The sequence below is a fragment of the Chiloscyllium plagiosum genome, unplaced genomic scaffold (assembly GCF_037043375.1).
Source record: "Chiloscyllium plagiosum isolate Xiang-an unplaced genomic scaffold, Cpla_swu_hap1 HiC_scaffold_14, whole genome shotgun sequence".
Classification (NCBI taxonomy): domain Eukaryota; kingdom Metazoa; phylum Chordata; class Chondrichthyes; order Orectolobiformes; family Hemiscylliidae; genus Chiloscyllium; species Chiloscyllium plagiosum.
In genome coordinates this window covers 108,996,484-109,016,215 of record NW_028270152.1, presented here as the reverse complement: position 1 = coordinate 109,016,215, position 19,732 = coordinate 108,996,484, and positions in this window count along the sequence as shown.

The following is a 19,732-nucleotide window of genomic DNA, read 5'->3' as shown; positions in this document are numbered from 1 at the left end:
TCCCTAGTAGCAATACATAAAAACGGCAAGGGCCACACATTCGACTAGAATAGCACAACAATAATAGGACAGGGCAAGCAGAAGACAGCCAGACAATTCCTGGAAGCAGGGCACTCATCCACGGATTCCATCCGTTGGACCCAATCTGCAATCCCAACAAACGGAAGCAGCGAGAATGAAACCAAATGAATTCGTACCAAAACATGAGAGCAGCGCTTCACAGGAACCTCTGCAGCGCTGAGAATGTCACCCAGAAAGGTGAGGAAAAGTCTGCAAACCATCTTCCTCGCGTCACCGAACTTTTCAACAAGATCTCCAGAAGCATCCGAACTTCACATCTTTCTGCTCCAAAACACTCCGCTTTTCCACAACAGACAATTACACACTCAACTACCGCGTGCAAGATGAGAATACCAGCCCCTACACTACCAAGGGCGGCAGTAAGAGCGCGGGGAAACAGCTGCCACTGTCATTCCACAGCTACAGACGCTCTTTTGGAAATGTACATTTTCGTATGAATGTCGTGGCAGCAGTAGAATATGGGAACTAAACAGCCTGCGCTGTGTATTCATATTCTGGACAATGTGAGTTGTTCACAGCTTTCCCTGAAAGTGAGTGGACGTCGTTATTTCACCGCTGTTGTGAAGCCAGATCCTGCATTGAATCTGCTCCCTCGTTTTTTGTTGTTGTTTTGGGTAAAAGGTGGGCAACCGCAACGTGAAACGTTGTTATATTTCTCTCATTTCCTCCATTACTGTTCTGGTGAGGGAGGATGGAGATTAGCTCTCTCGATAAGATGGAGGCACCAGCGCCTTGTTGACCTAATTTAATCGAGAATTTAATTGGTAATATTCACTTTGCATGGTACAGTTTTCTGTTATGTTTTATGTTACTTGAGCACTTTCTGTTACTTGGCAATGCACTAAATCTCCAGAATGTCGGGAAGCTCCGTTTGGAATTGCTTCGGTACTATTTGTGTGAACAGTTCTTGACATACACGTCTCGCACTGCCTCACAGACAGAAGTAATGAGTTTGTGTGTCTGATAATGACTCTGCCTTTTGAGTTTTGCACCTGGTCCACGTTAAGAGCTGTCAGTTTTTGGATTCACTGGAGAGTTGAGGGGATAACACGATTTGTGAGGTCTTTTTAGTCAACAAAATTATTTGATTGTATCAAGGAATGTATCAAGGAGAATGGTCATTGTCTGTAAATGTCTGGAAAACATTCCTCTCTATGTCATTTCAAAACATTGCGCCTCAAGAAAAAATAAAATTCAAATGCGCTGACTTAGTAACAAACAGCATGCGTTTTTGCAATTGGTCTATTGAAACTGTTGTCAGGTCCTGGAGTATCACAGAATTTCCGAGCACGGAAGCAAACCTTCCTATCCAACTTGCACCTGCTGAGCAGATGACCGTAAATAATCTAAACATATTTGCCAATATTTGTCCCTTATCTATCCGAGCACTTCCTGTCTGCATACCCATTCAGATGCCTTTGAAGTGTTGTGAGCGCACCAAACTCTGCCACTCAATGTGGCAACTTATTCCACACGCACAAAAATATCTGTATTAAAAACAAATGTCGCTCACATCCCTTTCAAATTGTACTGCTCTCACAGTAAACCTATGCTATCTCGCTTTAAACTCACGTGACTTCTGAAAACGTGTAGATTGACTATGTCCTCTGCTCGTCTATCTCATGATTTTGTAAACTTTTCCAAGGACATCCCTCAGGCCTGAAGCTCCGGGGAAAACTGTCGAAGAATATTCAGCTTCTCAGTAATGTCCACACCGTGCAAACCTTTCAAATCATTGTAAATATTTTTTTTAATTATGCGAAGGTATTCGTAGAAAGCGCCAGGGGAAATTGCCTGAAGTGAAGCGATGCTGAAACATTAGTCTTGACAGGTTTGGCGCTTAGTTATCGTCAGGGAGCGTCGCCGAGTGGTTTAATGTAGGTAAAAACAATGAATGCAGATGCTGGAGACCGGATTGAGGATTAGTAGTGCTGACGAGCGCAGCAGTTCAGGCAGCATCCGAGGAGCAGTAAATCGACGTTTCGGGTGAAACCCTGTATTCCTGATGAAGGGCCTTTGCCTGAAACGTCGATTTTACTGCTCCTCGGATGCTGCCTGAACTGCTGTGCTCTTCCAGCACCACTAATCCAGAGAGGTTTAATGTGCTGGGTTTAGGGTCCAGTCTCTAGTGCGTCGTGGGTTTGAAACCCAACTTTGCAATAGAACAGCAGCAGGCAGCTTTTTATGACAGAACTACAAAGGTCCTGATATTGTTTTATGGGTGTGTTTGTTGCTCCTCGGGTCTCTCACTCTCTCTGCGATAAACACGGGTACATGAGCAACTGATTCTTAAAATAATGAGAACTACTGCTGTCCACATCCTCTCGAGCACTGTGTGTTTGGATGTGCACACGCACAATTTTGCTTCCAGTTGCTGTGTCTCAAATGGTCAGTGCATTTGGCTGAAATGTTGGTTCTCCTAGCCCAAAAAGAGCACAGAGCTGTACATCTCTATGACTCTATGACTCTAAGTATTGGGACCGACCATGTACTGACAATACAACCACGAGAACTCATCCATGATTGACCCTGAGTCCGCAGTGAATGAAACGGTCACGTGCAGCAGAATGTGACCCCACTCTCTCCAAGCCCCTGCTGCCACCAGAAAGGGGCCACTGCTGTTTCAATCAGCGGCTTCCTGCCCAGACCTGGGACGCAGCTCAATGAAACTCCTTCCTCCGGAACGGCTGTTACCGTGTGAAAGGGTAAAAAATTCTAATTCAAATTGGAAATGGCTTCAGAAGATTGTTCCTGTTTTTAAAACATTTTATAATCAGAATTCCTGTCTCGAATTTAGAAGTGGTAAACTTTGTCGGCAGGTAGATCAAAGAAAGTGTTGATGGTGAGGACTCTGTCTCTTCAGCAGATGGGATTCCCTACACTCTAATCAGAAATGATTTGGTTTCCTGAGGTATTTTCCCGATTGATTTGCAGTCTGCCAGATTGTCTGGGAATCACTTCGGCGACCTAAGGATCATGGTCGAAGTATGAAAATATTAACAGAGAATCGTAAATCCCGGGGCAAGGCCTAAATGGATTGCAATGGTCTGAAGGAATAAATCTGAGAATTGAAAAGACTTGAATAATGTTAGTTGCAATGGGGAGGAATGAACGAGATTTTTGAAAATTGCCGTGTCAGCTGAATTAAACTCAGTATGAAATGATAAATTAACCAACACCAATCCTGTCCTGGCTCGCTCAGTCGGTAGAGCTAGAGATCTTTAATCTCAATGGCGTGGGGTCGAGACCCACGCAGGGCGCTGTTGTTTGTTAATATGTTTGCCGCTCTCCATTAATGTTACAAGAGCGAATTCGCTCACTGAGGCAGGTTTTGTTGACACATTTTTCCTCCGTTTTTGATCATCTCTTGGTTTCTGAGTGAAAACTGTCTCCACTGTACTGCAGGTGCAAGAGACAAGGTTATCAGTTCAGCCGAATATGCTTTAAACGATGTCCCTTCCAAAACGTGAGGTACCATTCCAAACGTGCCCCAACCAAAATGTCCAGAGACGTCGAATGCGAATGGCCACATGAGAGTGACAGCTGCGTGTCAAATGGTGCTGCAATAGAATTAACTGAATGTGAAAGCTCTGATGGAAACCGAATGGAACTCTTCCTGAAATTTTCCTAATTCACTCGGTAAATGATGCTGTTGTGTACCGATATGGGTTTACATCATGAACAGCTTATTGTCAGTAACACGGGTGGGGGTGATGCAGGATCGTGAGGGTTCTGTGTGAGTCAGAAGTGATTTGTTCGAACAGGGAATTCAAACGTCCACAAAGCAGACATAGCTGAATGGTCCAGGTTCACACTACTCCCTTCTGTTTCAGTACCAACAAAAGAATTTGCGGGAAAATCTCAGCAAGTCTGGTAGAATCTTGGAATGGAAAACCGAATTAAGTCTTCAAGACCAGTGACATTTATTTCTCCATGTCCATCTCCGTCTATCTTTTTATTGAATATGTCCTGACTCCCAACTTTATACTCAGTTTCTCTTTTATTACTCCGTCTCCAAACATTCTCCCAGTCTCAAAATTTAATAGCAGAACTGTTTCATCTCTCACCTCGCCGAGTTATGAGAGGAGGACTTCGAAATGCACGATTAACTCTGTTTCTATTCTATGAAGATTTGTTTCTCTTCTTGTGGCTAATCTGAATGAAAACCATTTTCGGCTTCCACAGAGAGCACAGACCCGGTTCTGCCAGAAGGAATCCAGTGATTGATTGTATCCAACTGGAATCATAGAGTCATAGAGATGGACTGCAGGGAAACAGACCCTTCGTTCAAACTTGTCCATGCTGACCGGAAATCCCAATCCAATTTGGTCCGTCTTTCCAGCACACGGCCCATATCCCTCCAAACCCTTCCTACTCATATACCATTTAAAATGCCTCTTAAATGTTGCAATTGTACGAGCCTCCATCACATCCTCTGGCAGCCATGGCAACACATACACGAATAAATTGTCACTGCAAATCCACTCTAAGGATGTCGCCTTTCTGAGCTGAAACTATCTCGCTGTTCATTCAATGTCGCTATGTCTAATTCTTGGAACTCCCTCCCTATCGACATCATGGCTGTATCACTGTGTTGAGCACTTCGAGGACGAAGTAAAGTAACTTACCATCTCAATCTCTTGAGTAATTATGGTTGGGCAGTGAAGCCTATCCCAAAGAGTGACGTGCATCCTTCAGGATTTCGTTTGAAAAAGCTGCAGTTTCCAACTGGAAACCCAAAAGTGATCCGGAACAAATGTAAAGTTTCGAAGGGAAAGTAGGATAACCTGAAAGTCAATTATGACTGGGATGAATGAGGCAGAAAGTGAGTGAGGAGCTGTTGGCACAAGGATGAATGTCAGTGCTAATGGTTTAGCCCTTACTGCCCACTGTTAACACCGACTCACACACCACTCCTGGTAAATTCACCACAATTACCCTGGTCTCTTGGTATGAGTTTCCCTCTGTGCATATTCACGCGGTAAATCGGCCCAGGGATGATGAATGCATTCTGTTTATCCTGTCAGGTTAAAGAGGTGAAGGCATCAGTTTGAAATCAAAGCAAGAAGAGATTGCCTCTTCCTGTACATTTTCATTGGAGAGTCACCAGCTGTGAACTTCTTTCCTGCACAAGCGGACGTTGATATAAATTCTCATCGAGCAGCTTTATTACAGAAAGGTGGTCCGATTAACTGTGATCAAATACTTCATTAAATGCCATTATTGATTTGAAGAACAGTGTCTGTGGTTTCGTCAGTTAAAGCATTTGGTAATAACTAGGCGTTAATGGTGTCAAATGCTGTCAAATGTTCTGTACATTGAAAGTTCATTGTTTAAACTTCTTGTAAAAGCCGTATTGTTTATCCAACATCGCGAAAGTGACGGCTCAGCATGCTTCTTGTGTTTGAGCTCAGACCGTTGTTATTTCGTGCTACCAAGCCCTACCGTCTGATGTGGACCCATTAATCTATGTTCTATCCTGCTAATTCAACGCAGAGTTATTTTTACTCTATTCGACAAGGATTTGTCTATCTCTTTTACTATTATTCTCTGTCCGTCTTTTCAAGTTTTTTGGGAATAATAAAGAGACGCAGGAGACACTGCAGACTTGCAGGACAATGTTGTAGGAATAACGCATCCAATGAGATAATGGCTCTCATTGTCTGCTGTCACCATTCATTGATTTAAGGCAAACAGCAATGGCATCATAGAAATTCTACAATTGTAGTGAAACTGCTTTTTTTCTGGTCTATTATGAATACTATTTAGAATTGTAAAAGCTCATAACGTTTTGAGTGAAGAAATGTTACCTGATCTCAGACCCAAGTAACACAGACATGACTTGGAGACTGTGAGCCCAGTTCTACACATTCTGGCCGAGGGGGCGGAGAAAGCCACGGAACAGCCTGCGATCTTTACACTTTTCCAAGAGTAGAAATGAAAAATGAGGGATATTGACAGACAGCGAGTGGGAGAATGTAGAAGAGAGTGAGGTTGTACAGAGAGACAAAGTGACACAAATAGAAATTCTCCATTCACCATGGCTGCTCATCGACATAAAGGAGAAGAACAAGATAATGAAGGCCAGCCTTTCACCAACTCAGGGCAACAGCAACAGCATTACAGCCGATAAAGGAATTTTGCATTTTTACAGATGACGTCTGTCAGCTAATGAGAGATTCTGGTAAGTATGCTGTATCGCGAAGTGAAATTGACAATTACCCCGGCAATAAAACAATAAAAAGCATAAGTAGCCTGAATCTGTGATATGATACATTAAATCTCTTTGTCTCCACAGATGCTGTCAGGCCTGCAGAGTTTCTCTGTCAATTCCTGTTGTTGATTCAGATTTCCTGGATTCGCACTTCTTTGTTTTATGCTAGTCTAAATCCTGTTTGTGACAATACTCGATTAATTGCCAGCTCCACACAACATTCCCTGCTTTGGGAAGGTTGTCAACAACATAAACGGTCAGAGGAAATCCCCCATTGCTACAGCAGTGAGAGCACTGAGTCCTTAACAGTAGACGTCCACGGAAAGTGAAATATGGCGCTGTAAGTATTCTCAATGAATCCACTTTTACTTTTTTCATTTGTGATCATTTTAGCTGCACATCAGTTTCTTTCTTTCTTCCATTTCTGTCAGGTTGGAAAAGGCCTTTCCGCCCATCTGCAGTGCGGGTCATTGGACATTCATCTTTTATATTCAAGGGGCCACTATTTCTTGGAGGACCTTCTGCACTGCATCTCGGGTGGGGTGGGTGCGAGGCTGTACCACTATATTCATCTGTCTATAGATACCGGAGAAGGGTCTATCTATTCCACACCACGAGGCTTCCTCATCACTCTTCTGAATCTTGGTTATTATTACCGTTGCCCATGGCACCTCCTTCTTTGATAACAGGAAACCGATATCCCGTGTCAGGTGTACCTGCAGCCATGGTGGATACTACTCAGTGCCAGGAACTGGGTACACAAGGATCTCTGCGTAAACATTTATTGCCTTATTTATAGTCGTCCTGGGAACCAAACGGGCATGGGTGGCATGTAAAGGTCAACTTAACATCCTTGGTTAAGATTACGTCTGCGGTTGTATCCCAGACACCCCTGCCTTCACGACTCGTCCTGCCATGCAGGCCCATATTTCTATGAGTCTTCTAATCACTACTTACAATTATTTGGATCCGGTGTTGTCCAATGTCTCCTCAAGGTCAGCTACACGTTTGCAATGGCTGGCGCGTATCAACGTGGCTCTTTCGGCGATCTTAACAGCTGTCTGTGTTGTCGGGAGCACTTGGAACGGTCCCAGCCAGCTCTTCGCCTTCCTGCTTTTGCTCCTGAAGTCTTTCACCACTATCCAGTCTTCAGGTTCTAGATTGTGCATCTTCCCTTCTGCTGCTTGGGGTAGTGCTGCCCTTCTTTTGATTCTGTATTTGAGACAGAAGTGTGGAGAGTTTTATACCGTAACATAACATCTCGTCCTCACAGTGGTCTGTTATCTGTCTTACAATCGGCCTTGGCCAATTGCTGTATTGGGCCACTTTCCAAACAAAATCTCAAACGTCCTAAGATTTACTCTTCCTCTCCTTCATATACATTATCACAATTGGAAATGCCTTTGTCCATGTCACCTCTAGTTCCTCACAACATTTTGCCAATTTATTTTTAAGGGTAGAGTTCTCTCTTTCCACTGCCCCACCGCTCGCTCGGTGATAGGCACAATGTTGCCTCACCTTTATTTCCAAGTAATCATTGATCTGATGTAGGGCAATATTTATAAATGGCTTTCCATTGTCGCTGCTTAGCCTTTCAGGCATGCACCATCTCGGAATTATTTCAGTTAGCAAAGCCTTGGCTACTGCATTGGCATCTTGTTTAGGCGTGGGAGCACTTCTACCCCTTGGGAAAACATCAACTATTACCAGACAATGCCTTTTCCTCTCGCTGGGTGTTAGTTCAATAAAATCCATTTGTAAATGTTCAAAGGGTCATTGGGATTGGGGGTGTTCTGCCTGATTCATTTGTATTCCCCTCCCCACATTATTAGTGGCACAGAAAACACATTATTCACTTTTTTTAAATGAGTAATGAGTAAATCCCTTTCTGTACCAGCGTGCTGAAATATTGTCGAACATCCCCACTTTTGACACATGGTCCTTACCGTGTGTTACTTTGGCATAGAAAGGGAATAAAGATCGTGGCAGACAGTGATTACCATTGGGGCCACACTACACCCATTCCCTCATTCTGCACCCTGCCCTTGTCCATTCACGCTTCTCCTTCGATGTGGCCTGCGACTGTAACTCCCATCAGTCTGCTTTGGATTACAAATATTTGACATACACATGCCAAACTGATCACTCGGCGGCTGATTGGCTGCCGTCCTTGCCGCTGAGTCTACATTTTCATTGCCATGAGAAATTGAATCATAATTCTTCCTGTGGGCTTCACATCGACACACAGTGATTGATTTAGGCAATCGGACTGCTTTCAGGAGGTCAGAGATCTGGCCATGTTATGTGATTGACTTTCCAGTGGAGGTCATGAAGCCCTTGTATTTCCACAAGGATCCAAAATTATGTACAACCCCGAATGCATATCTGCTGTCGATGTAAATATTCACTGTTCTGCCTTCGGTCAATTTACATGCCTCAATCAAGGCAATCAGCTCTGCTGCTTGCGCTGACAGATGAGAAGGAAGTGATCCCGCTTTGACTACCTCGTGGGTAGTTGCTACAACATACCAGACATTGGCCAATCTCTTTGCTTCTGAATGCTGACCTATCCACAATAAAACGTCGTATCCAGATTCTAAATTGGTGAATCCTACACGTCTGGTCTCGGGCTTCCAACCTAAGAACTTCAACTGTTGTTCCACAAGTTGTAGTTTTGCGAGACTAGATGGCAGAGCATCGCAAGCCTACCTTTCTCACATTGTTTCTCTGTTGATGCTGCGATTAAGCATTCGCTTCCATACTGCCGAAGCGCTGACCCCACCCCCCCCCCCACCCCCCCCACCTCCCGCCCCCGGTTAAAACAAGAGTCTCCAGACTCCTGTGTCGAGCCTCTTGAATTATGGTGGGGACTCACAGTAATCTTGAAAATGTCACGTGAAAGTATACTATTTGCCTTTGAATGGAAATGTGAAGCAGAATTGACTGTCGGCGTGTAACGGTACACAAAACAATGCATTTGCTAAATCCACAATAGAGAGCCATTTACATCCGGTGGAATTTCAGCCAATGTAATATAGAGGTTGGGAACATTTGGTGTGTGTGGATCAACAGCGTTCTTGATAACCTGCAGGTCATGAACAAACCTCCATTCCCCCGATTCACCTGGAATGTTTGCCTTTTTGAACGAAAAAAATGGGTGTTCTCACCAGTGATTATTCACGGGGGATTATCATTCCAGCCTATAAGAGAGATTCAAAGACTGGGGTAATTCCTTGCACAGCCTCGGGTTTTAACGGCTCTTTTGCTTTGCAAGGATGATACTCAGACTTAGTGGTTATTCTTAAGGGTACGTATGAGCCCCACATCGTGTTTGCCTTTTGCCCTGAAAACAGTTGGGACCCTTCTTAATCTTGTGTCCGAGACATCTACCATAGGTAAACGCCAGACGACACTCCTGGTGGGGATTACCTGGATAGCCCTGTCTGCCTGAGTTAGCCGATTTAGTATCTTCCTATACGTCCTTATAACTGCATTGAAGCAGATAACCACACCGATCCTGAAGTTACAATCTTTCGTTTTTTGTGCCTGTCATACCCATGGTCCCAAATTCTGACACCTGTCGCTGGATGCCTTCGCCAATGATCCGTGAGGAAAAGAGCCTTCCACAGCAAAAAAAAACAGGGTCTACTTACCGTCACAGATACTTAAAAAAGTTTAAAGTGACAGCACATCTGTGATCATTCCAATAAAATTCGCACAATAATAACTGATCTGGTTTAACCAATCTCCTGAACCAATCCTTCTCTTATGATTTGTCAGGACCATCGCGGTGTATGTGTTCTGTGCAGTGCAGCATATCTCCAGCAAGAAAATCGGTGTTAATGGGATTAACATGGCTACTTGCTTTCTAGGTGAGTGAATCGCTCACGGAACCTATCGCTCTCTGACATGCATCAGGGGTCGTGATTCATATTTTCCAGCCTGCACTGTTAAATCTTATTTTTCTATTACCTGCAAGCCCGCCAGGGTACTGCACAAATCCGACCCCAGTCTCACTATAAGATCCCGAGACATCAGATTTACAGAACAGGATTCCGATAACAGAAATGAGAATTGGAATGTTTCCCCATTACTAGTTTCGCACAATAGGGGTGCAGTAAATCTCTCTCGTGTCACGACTCCTGATGCACCCATTAAGTTCAGGAAGCTTCCGTTCATCTTTATTTGCGTCGACTCTTTGAACTGCCTTGATTTATGAACTGAATATGTTGCCCTTGTATCTTCCAAAAAAGTAAGAGGTGCACCTTCCACATATAAAATAGATTGAAACATTGAATTATATGCATCATCGTGTACTGAAAATATAGTTCACGCTTCGCAAACTTAGTGCTCAGTATAGAGGTGGGACATGTTTCAGTGCCCATAAGGTTAGTAGTAGAGATGAGCATAAGCGAGTATTCGTTGCCAAGCATAAAGCAAAGAGGTTTACCTGTAACTTTGGGGCTGCCCACCTCCACCTCAGCCTTCCTCCATTAGTCACCCTGCTGCCAAGCTTCCAGGGCCGATTGAGGCTGTCTGGGCATGCACTGCCTCACTCACTGGTCCATTAGTCTGCAAACAAATTTACCTCTGCCAGCCCCTCTTTTCACGCACCACCTCCTTCCAACGGCTGGGCGACCATTTGCATCATAATAAGCTGAGCTTTATGTGTTTGCTGTTCCATCTTTAATTTCCGTTTTTCCTTCTCTTGGGCCAGAAGGTTTTCAGCATGTCGCGCGTGGAGTTCCATCAAATTCAGGTTTCCCGTGTCCCAGGGAATACATTGGCAAGACGTCTCATGTAATGAGTGCCTGATAGCTTTCACACATTCCCTTTAAAGAACAATTCGCTTCTTCTTAACACTACTTCAAGGTCAGTGGCCTGAAACATTCGAGTTCCTTTCCAGATATGGAGTTGTTTTTTTTCTAATTCCTTCGCTGTTGATATGGTAGTTTGCTGGCCTTGTAAGTCTGCTATTAGTTCGGTTTAAATATACATAGATTCTCTTTCTGTCTGCATCATTTGCCCTCTGCAAAGCCAGGCCCTTACTTTTTTTGTTTCCCTGTGCTTTTATTGGTTTCAAAAGAAATGTTAATTTTCCATTGTAATGGACATCACATTATTTTCACAGGTCGGTGCAACATCGAGGGCCGAAGTGCCTGTACTGCACTGTAACGTTCTATGTTGTAAGATACATTTCCTGCTGATTTCCGCTGACTCTCCTCACTGTGGAAACTTCTAGACACATCTTGCAGTGATTTGTCTGCATTTCATTCAATCCAGAAAACTGTAGTTCCTGCTGAGAATGTGATCTCTCTACAATGGAGAGAGGAAAACAGAGTCGATGACAAAGCTGAGATCACTTACGTTCTGTCCAGAATCAACAAAAATTACCCCGGTCTTCCAGTGTCCTGTCACTTTAACATTGCATTGTGTACCCAATCCATCATACCAGTCTCTGGTCTGCTGTATGTCTTCTTCAAGGCACAGCGCAAGCTGAAAGATCGGCAACTCATTTTCTACTGAAAGACCATGCAGATTTCAGGACCCAACATCGAGTTTCAATCATTTTAGATCCTGTCCGCCCTCTTCCACATTTTTCACCCACCCATACATCCCATCAGTTCCGAACACGAATCATTGGACTCGAAGCGTTCACTGTCCTTTCTCATCATAGAGGGACAAGAGCTGCTGATTTTGTTTAGACATTTTGGCATTTCTTCAAAGAACATTTCTTTTTCCGTTGTAATCGCAAGACTGCAGGAACCGTCTGACTGCAGGAGGAGAAGTTCACAGGAGATGAAAATAATGCCAAGGGCTGGACCATTCCCATTGTGAAGGTAGATGAGCTAAGCTGGGGCTGTGTAACTAAGCACAGAGAAGGCTGAGTGAGAAACTGATTAACATGCACATATTATGAAGAGGATAGATATGTATGACAAGGATGAGGCTTTTCGGGAAGGAATAATAACCAGTGACATGGATGAAAAGCAGGAGAAAAGCGGTTGAGAGGAGATTTAGGACGAACACTTTCACCCATGGAGTGTTGTTAATCTGGAATTTCTTATCTGAACATGTGGTAATACTAAGTGTTATGAGGACATTTCAGCAGTATGGAGCCGAACACTTGAAGATCCAGAGCACACGTGGATAAGGACCAGATTCTGGAAAGTGTGACGAGGTCAGACAGACGTGAGATGGGTGTCCCGAACGAAATCGTTCTAAGGCAAACTTTTGTGCTGAAAACTGGGTGAGGCCGCGACTCTGTGGTGCAATGGAAAGCGCATTGAATTTCTACGCCTTTCTTGAGACTGCCATTCAAAAGTTGTGGATGCAAATCTCATCAGAGTCGAGTTTTAGTTTATGGTTTGAAAGGTGTTCAGACCAGACTCGGCTGCTCATCTGCAAAACCAATAACATTCATGCAAAAATCCAACTGTCTTGAAATGCAACATTTTCCTCTCAGCGATGAATAACTTCGATGTCTATTTATGGTAGAGATTGATAAATACGTGTTAGAAACTTAGCAACACGATGATATGGATACGCTGGAAAAAAGACATAAAAGTGCTGTGTGAGCTATGATGGTCCAGAATGGCGTGGCGGGGCAGGAGTCGTGTTAAGAATGGCCTACTTCTGTTCCTTTCTGCTTGGGTCTTTCCTGGCCCAGGTTTTTAAACAATCACAATGAGAACAATGTGAATCTAAACCAATTAATATGTTCTGTCTCACCTCCACTTCGCTACCCTCCAAGCTGGAATAGATAGCTCCTCTTTCAGCTTTAGGTCAGACAGTGGAGGATTCTCACAAGTTCTCTGACAGGCTGAACATCCCTTCACATAGGTTTCAAAGTGGACACCTGGAGCAAGCGATGACATGGATGCTGGGGATTCAGGGACAGATTTCCCTTTTGCTGCGCTAGATTTCTGGTCAAGGTAATGAACGTGAATTTCTGATATTTTGAAACTTACTCTGGATTCTTGCGACTTTACTAATTAAACTAAAATTCAATTTGCCCTTGCATAACATGATTAATTTTTCACTATTTATAAAAAAAAAACATGCGACGTGTCCTTGGATGTAGTAATGCAGAGGATTGTTGACGTTGTGTACAGTGTGGGTCATTGTGCTGTATGAACATTCCAAAGGATGCTGGTAAAGTACCAGTGAATCGAATTCTCTGACGAATTGATACCGATAGAAGGAAAATCCCAGTCCAGTGGCGACATGACTTTGCCTGTGATCAACGCAGGAAGCCACGGTAAACGAATTCAATTATGCCTATTTTCACCACATTTTACTATGTCATTTTCCTGAACCTGATGCTCCATAATCGATGATCCATCATCAGTATAACTTTCTCTGCGCTGTGTTTCATTTCAGATCTTCAGCAAAAAAGGAGTAATTGGTTTGAGGGGCCCAGTGGTAAGATCAGTAGCCATTGGTCATCAGTACACGGCAGCTCCAGTGGTGCAATTCGTCAGTTTGATGTAATTGCACGACAGACTGGAAGTGAGTCAGGTGCCAAAGTTGCACATTCAGTTCTCACCAGGTGTTGGTTTTACTGATAGTGACCAGAGATGATTGCAACTTCAAGCTGAAGAACAGTTCAAACACCGAATATTACACCGCAATAAAGTTCATTTTGGCCCTAACGTTGCACCGACCTGTGATACCAATCTGACTAGTATTTTACCATCATAATCCGCAAGTTTATACATTGACCATTCATTGACCTGAAAGTTGTTGAGTCTACGAGTGTTGAAGGCAAGGCGTTCAGCACCCTTACTCCTCACTGTTAAAGGAACCTACCTCGGTATCTATCACCCTCAATTTACATCGATGTGCCCTTGTGTCAAAATTATCATTTGAAGAAAAATGCCTTCACTGTCCACCTTATGGCAACTTCTGATCATCTTCTATGTCTCTCTAAATTCAGCCCTCAAAATTCTTGTCGCTATCAAAAACCGCCTCAAGTCCCTCAACCTTTCCTCGTAAGACCATCTCTCCATAGAAGGCAACATCCTAGAAAATGTTCTCTGCACCCTTTCCAATGCTTTCACATCCATCGTATAATTTGGCGACCAGAAATGCACGCAACTCTACTAGTGCGGCCACACCAGTTTATTTCTGGAGCAGCAAAGTGATCATTTCGATCTGAAACTGAACCACTCTCCCAAGAAAACCTAACACACCGTACTCGTTGCAAACAAACCTGTCAACGTGGGTGGTAACTTTCCGAGTTTTATATACAAGGGGAACGAGATCGCTCTGCACATCTACACTTCCAAGAATATTACAATTAGCCAAGAACTCTTTATTCTTGTGTTCCTCCGAAGTAAATTATCACACACTTTTCCACATTAAAATCCATTTGCCACTTCTGAGGTCAGCTCTGCAGATTATCCATGCCCCTCTGTAACCGTCAGCAGATATTGGCACTATTGACAACATCGTCGATCGTAATGTCATCTGCAAATTTACGGATCCATCATTCCATGCCCTAATCCCGGTCATTTATAAAAATGACAAACCAACAGCGGACACAAAAAGGAACCTTGTAGTACACTATCAGTTACTGAACTCCAGGATTGTCATTTCCCATGAACTGCCACACTCTGTCTTCTTTCAGCGAGCCAATTTCTGATCCAAACCGCAAAACCATCCTCTATCCCATGACTCTGTATTTCATGCAACAGCCGACAGTGCCTTACTGAAAACCATATCCACCACATCAACCACTTTACTCTCATCCACCTGTTTGCTCACCTTCTCAAAGACCTCAATGAGGTTTGTGAGGCACAACCTGATATTCATTAAATCGTACTCACTATCCCGAATCAACTTCTTCCTTTTTCGATGATCATAATTCCTATCTCTCATAATCTGTTCCAAAAAGTTAGCTGCAAGAAAGCTAAGGATCACTGTTCTATAATTACTAGCATTGTCTCTACTCTCCTTCGTGAAGAAGGGGACAATATTTGCTAAACTCGGGTCTTCTAGCACTAATGACATAAACACTGACGAAATAAAGCTTATATTCAAAACGTTTTGCAATCTCCTCCCACGATTCGCAGTGAATCCTCGGATACATCCCATCAAGTCCAGGGGACAAACCTATTTTTAGACTTCCATGAATTGCTAACAATTCCTCTTTATGAATGTCAATTTCATTTATTCTAATAGGTTGCATCTCAATATTCACTTCGGCAACATTGTCTTTTTCATTTTTGATATGATAAAAAAATACATTCAGCGTCTCTGATATCCTTGGACCCCGCTGACAACTTCGTAATTCTGTTCTTGACAGGCTATAATCATATGCCAGACATTCTTTTATTCTTGAACTATCAATTGAAAGCTTCAGGAGTCTTCCTGCCAGACCAAGACTTCTCATGCCTTCTCTTCGCTCGAAGTCGCTCTCTCTTTTGGCCCTTCCTGGTTAGCTTTTAATTCACAAGCGTCCTACCTCAGCCTTCATATCTCATGTTTACATACGCCTCCTTCTCCTTCTTCTCAAGAGATTCAACTTTTTCAGTAAACCCAGCTCCTTGTGTCGACCTCATCTTCCCTGCATGACGCATACATACTTACCAAGGACATGCAGTAGCTTTTCCCTGAACAAGCTCCATATTTCAGGTGTGCACAACCCTTGAATTTACTTTCCACACGCGGTGCATCTTAACTATTGCCTAATCGCATCATAATGGCCTTTCTCCCCGCGATACCTCATGCTCTGCAATAAATACCTATTCCTATCCATCACTAAATAAACATAACCGATATGTGGTCACTATCAACAAGTGCTCACTTACCTCCAAAGAGAACAGCTGGCTGAGTTCATTACCCATAAGCAAATCCAATGTGGCTTTGTGTCTTGTTGGCCTGTCTACATGCTGCGTCAGGAAACCCTCCTACACACATTGGACAAAAACTGACCGATCTGTGCTGCTGAACCGATAACATTTACAATCAATATTTGGTCAGTTAAAGCTCCCCATAACAACTACCCTGTCACTTTTGTTCCTATCCAGAATCATCTTTGCAATCTTTTCCTCCAGAAATCTAGAGCATTTTTGTGGTGAGCTCTCCATTCCTGATTCTATTCTCAGTCCATTCTACTTCAGCAAATTCAGTCGCGTCCTCACCAATATCCTTTTTGCTACCATAATACTGTCCTTGACGAATAGTGCCACATCTCCCCCTCTGAAACGACTCTCCTATCCTGACTGAAAAATCGAAGCTGAGGTACCAGGAACAACCATTCTCTTCAGTCTTCCGTTCATGTTTCTGAAATGGCCAAAACATCGAAGTCCCAGGTAACAACCCATGGCACCTACCTTATCCCAGATGTTTCTGGCGTTGAAGCAAACACACTTCAAGACACCTTCATCCTTGCCAGTACACTCTTGTAAACCTGAAACGCTATTTCTGACAAAACCACTCACAACCACTTGCAAACTGGAGCTACAATTCAGCTTCCCACTCCGCGGCTAAATTCATTCAAACCCTCATGAAGAGCTTTGGCAAATTATCCCCTCAGGGTATTGGAACTCTTCTAGTTCAGGTGAAGACCATCCTGTTTGTAAAGGTTCATCGACTCCAGTATGAGCCCCAACTATCCAGGTATCGGAATCTCTCCCTCCTGCACCATCCTTCAACAACATTTTTCAAATGCTCTCTCCCTCCACTTCACCTCACAATGACGTAGAATGGGCAACAAATCAGAGAGAACAACTCTGTTTGTTCTAGATTTAAGATGTCACCCTCGATCCCTGAAATTCTGCCATACGTCCACATCGCTTTTATTACCGATGTTGGTGCATATGTGGTCAATGACTTGGGGTTGCCCACCCTCTCCGTTAAGGATCCTGAAAACACGATGCGAGATATCACAAACCCTGGTAGCTGGGAGACAACACACCAATCACGAGTCTGCCCTATATCCACTGAATCGCAATCTGTTCCAATCAATATGGAGTCCCCAATAACAAATGCTCTCCTCCTCCTCCCCCGCATCCTTCTGAGAAAAAGGTGCAAACTCTGTGCCAAAGAACTATACCCTATGGCTTTCCCCTCGGAAGTCATCCCACCCAAAAATAACAAATATGGTATACATGTTACTGAGGGGCACGGCCACAGCAGATGCCTGCACTGTCTGCCTGTTAGCGTTTCGGCTCCAGATTGGATACCATCTATCTATTTCTTGTACCTGAAGTGTTACTGCCTCCCTAAAACTTCGCTCAATTCCACTCAGACTCCAAATGATCTGACATCAAGCTACGGTTCCTGAACGCAGTTGCCGAGGAGCTGGAGTTGGGTGCACTTCCCGCAGATTTGGAAATCTGGGACATTATTGAAGACCCTTACCACTCATGTTCAACAGGAAGAAATTTCAAATGTCCGGCAATCCATTCCTAATATTGTCCACATGCACACACACACACATATATATATATATATATATATGTGTGTGTGTGTGTATATATATGCGAACATATATAAATGTATATAAATATCTTATCGCTGATCCTGTGCTTTGTTCAATTCTGGAAAGGATGTTTAGTTCGTTTCATGTTACTTATTTTGTTGCAACCTCGCACAGGCCATTAAAACAATCCAAAATTATTAGATTTATCTCATTGGACAATGTTGTCGGCAAAACTGGAAACAAAATGATAAAGATGTTGAAGTTCTGCTTTAAAGATTATAGGATTCAAACAGGAACATTTTTCGAGTCTTGTCACTGGATAATTTGGGGGGAGATGTGTGAGAAGCAAATGGTCTCACTCCCTTCTCTGTGATTGCAGCCAAATTTCCATGATTTCTGTAGCCTCCTTATGTCTAACATATCCTTGGCAAACAGACTTCACAAACTGAGCTGTTCCACCTTGCTTGAATCCCTCTAAACACTTTCTCTTCGTCTAAACGTCCAAATGTCTTATAAAATAATGTAACAGTACCTCTACGTACCAGTTGCTCTCGCAGTTGATTCCATGTGCAAACCATCCTCTGCGTGAAAACGATGTCTTGTTATTCGGTGTAAATCTTACGAGGTCTGGACTCCCGGATCCAAGGGAAAACGAACTTTGCTGTTCGCCTTATCGACAGCACTCGTGATTTTATGAATCTCTGTAAAGTCATCTTCGACCTCCGATGCTGCAGTACGACAAGGCAAAGCCTATACAGTCTCTGCTCGTTATATTAAAAATCCAGTCCTGAGAACATGTAGACTCTTTGTTGCATGAGGCCAGACAGAGTCGAATGTAATCCAGCCGCTAGAACCATCACCGAATCTCAAATCCTTGATGCTTGGTCAAAAAGTTTCGGAAAAGTATCGTCCTCTTCACAGATGGAGAGTGAACATTTGGTCTCACTGTCTCCACAATAAAAAAATGACGTTAAAAGTTATTTTATTGCCTCTTCCATCTGCTGAGCTCAAAAGCAATGTCAACCTCCTTGACCTTTCAGGTAATATTTCTCGCACTGTTCTCTTGACAGATATGTACTTATCGACCCTCTTTGGATTATCTTCAGCCCTGGCAGATTAAATTATTTCATATCCCCTCTTTACTTCCTGGTCTGCACTTTATTGAAGTCCCTACAAGAAATTCACTTGAACCCTGTTGTCTGTCTGATATAGGATACTCTTTCGTTTTGATTTGTTCCTCAACACATTTTTTTCAACAATGGTCACATCTTGTGAGTGTCCAGCCTGACAAATTCAGCTCAGGTAGACAGCATATCTGCCACTGGGAAAATGTTAGTCTGTTATTAAAGTTGGAATAAAAGAGCATTAGAAATGCATTACAGAATAAAGTGGATTCCGCATAGCTTTGTGAAGACGAAATCAGACCTAACACGTTTACAAGTATTTTCAGATCGTAACAAGCACAATACATAAAGGGGAATGCAGTAAATGGAATATATCTGAATTTCTAAAATTATTAAGAACCGTGTTTTATACGATAGCACTTCACAAGCATAGAAGCATGAACCCACACAGTTGGGGGTATGAATTATTCGAGGATTGGGGAATGAATGGAGAGGCGAGGTAATGAGGGCATTTTTATGATAGTAAATCGTAACTTGCAGATTCCCGGAGCCAACAATATTGGTGCCACAGCTGTTGACAACATGTACTTATCACCTGGACAACATAAGTTAATGTACTGTTGCTCAGTATGGAGATGACGCAAAATAGATATGGATGCAAGAAATGAAGGTGGCACAGCAACATTGGGGACGGACAGAATCAGGATAAAACGTAGCAGCATATAACATGCAAAAAGAAGAGGTTTATGCGTTTTGGCAGATATAAATATTAAGTGGGGAAATACACAGCACAAAGCATCAGCATACAGATCACTTCGCTTCCTTGTACATGAAATATGAGAAGTTAGCATCCAGTTTCAGCAGGTAATCGGGAAGTCAAAT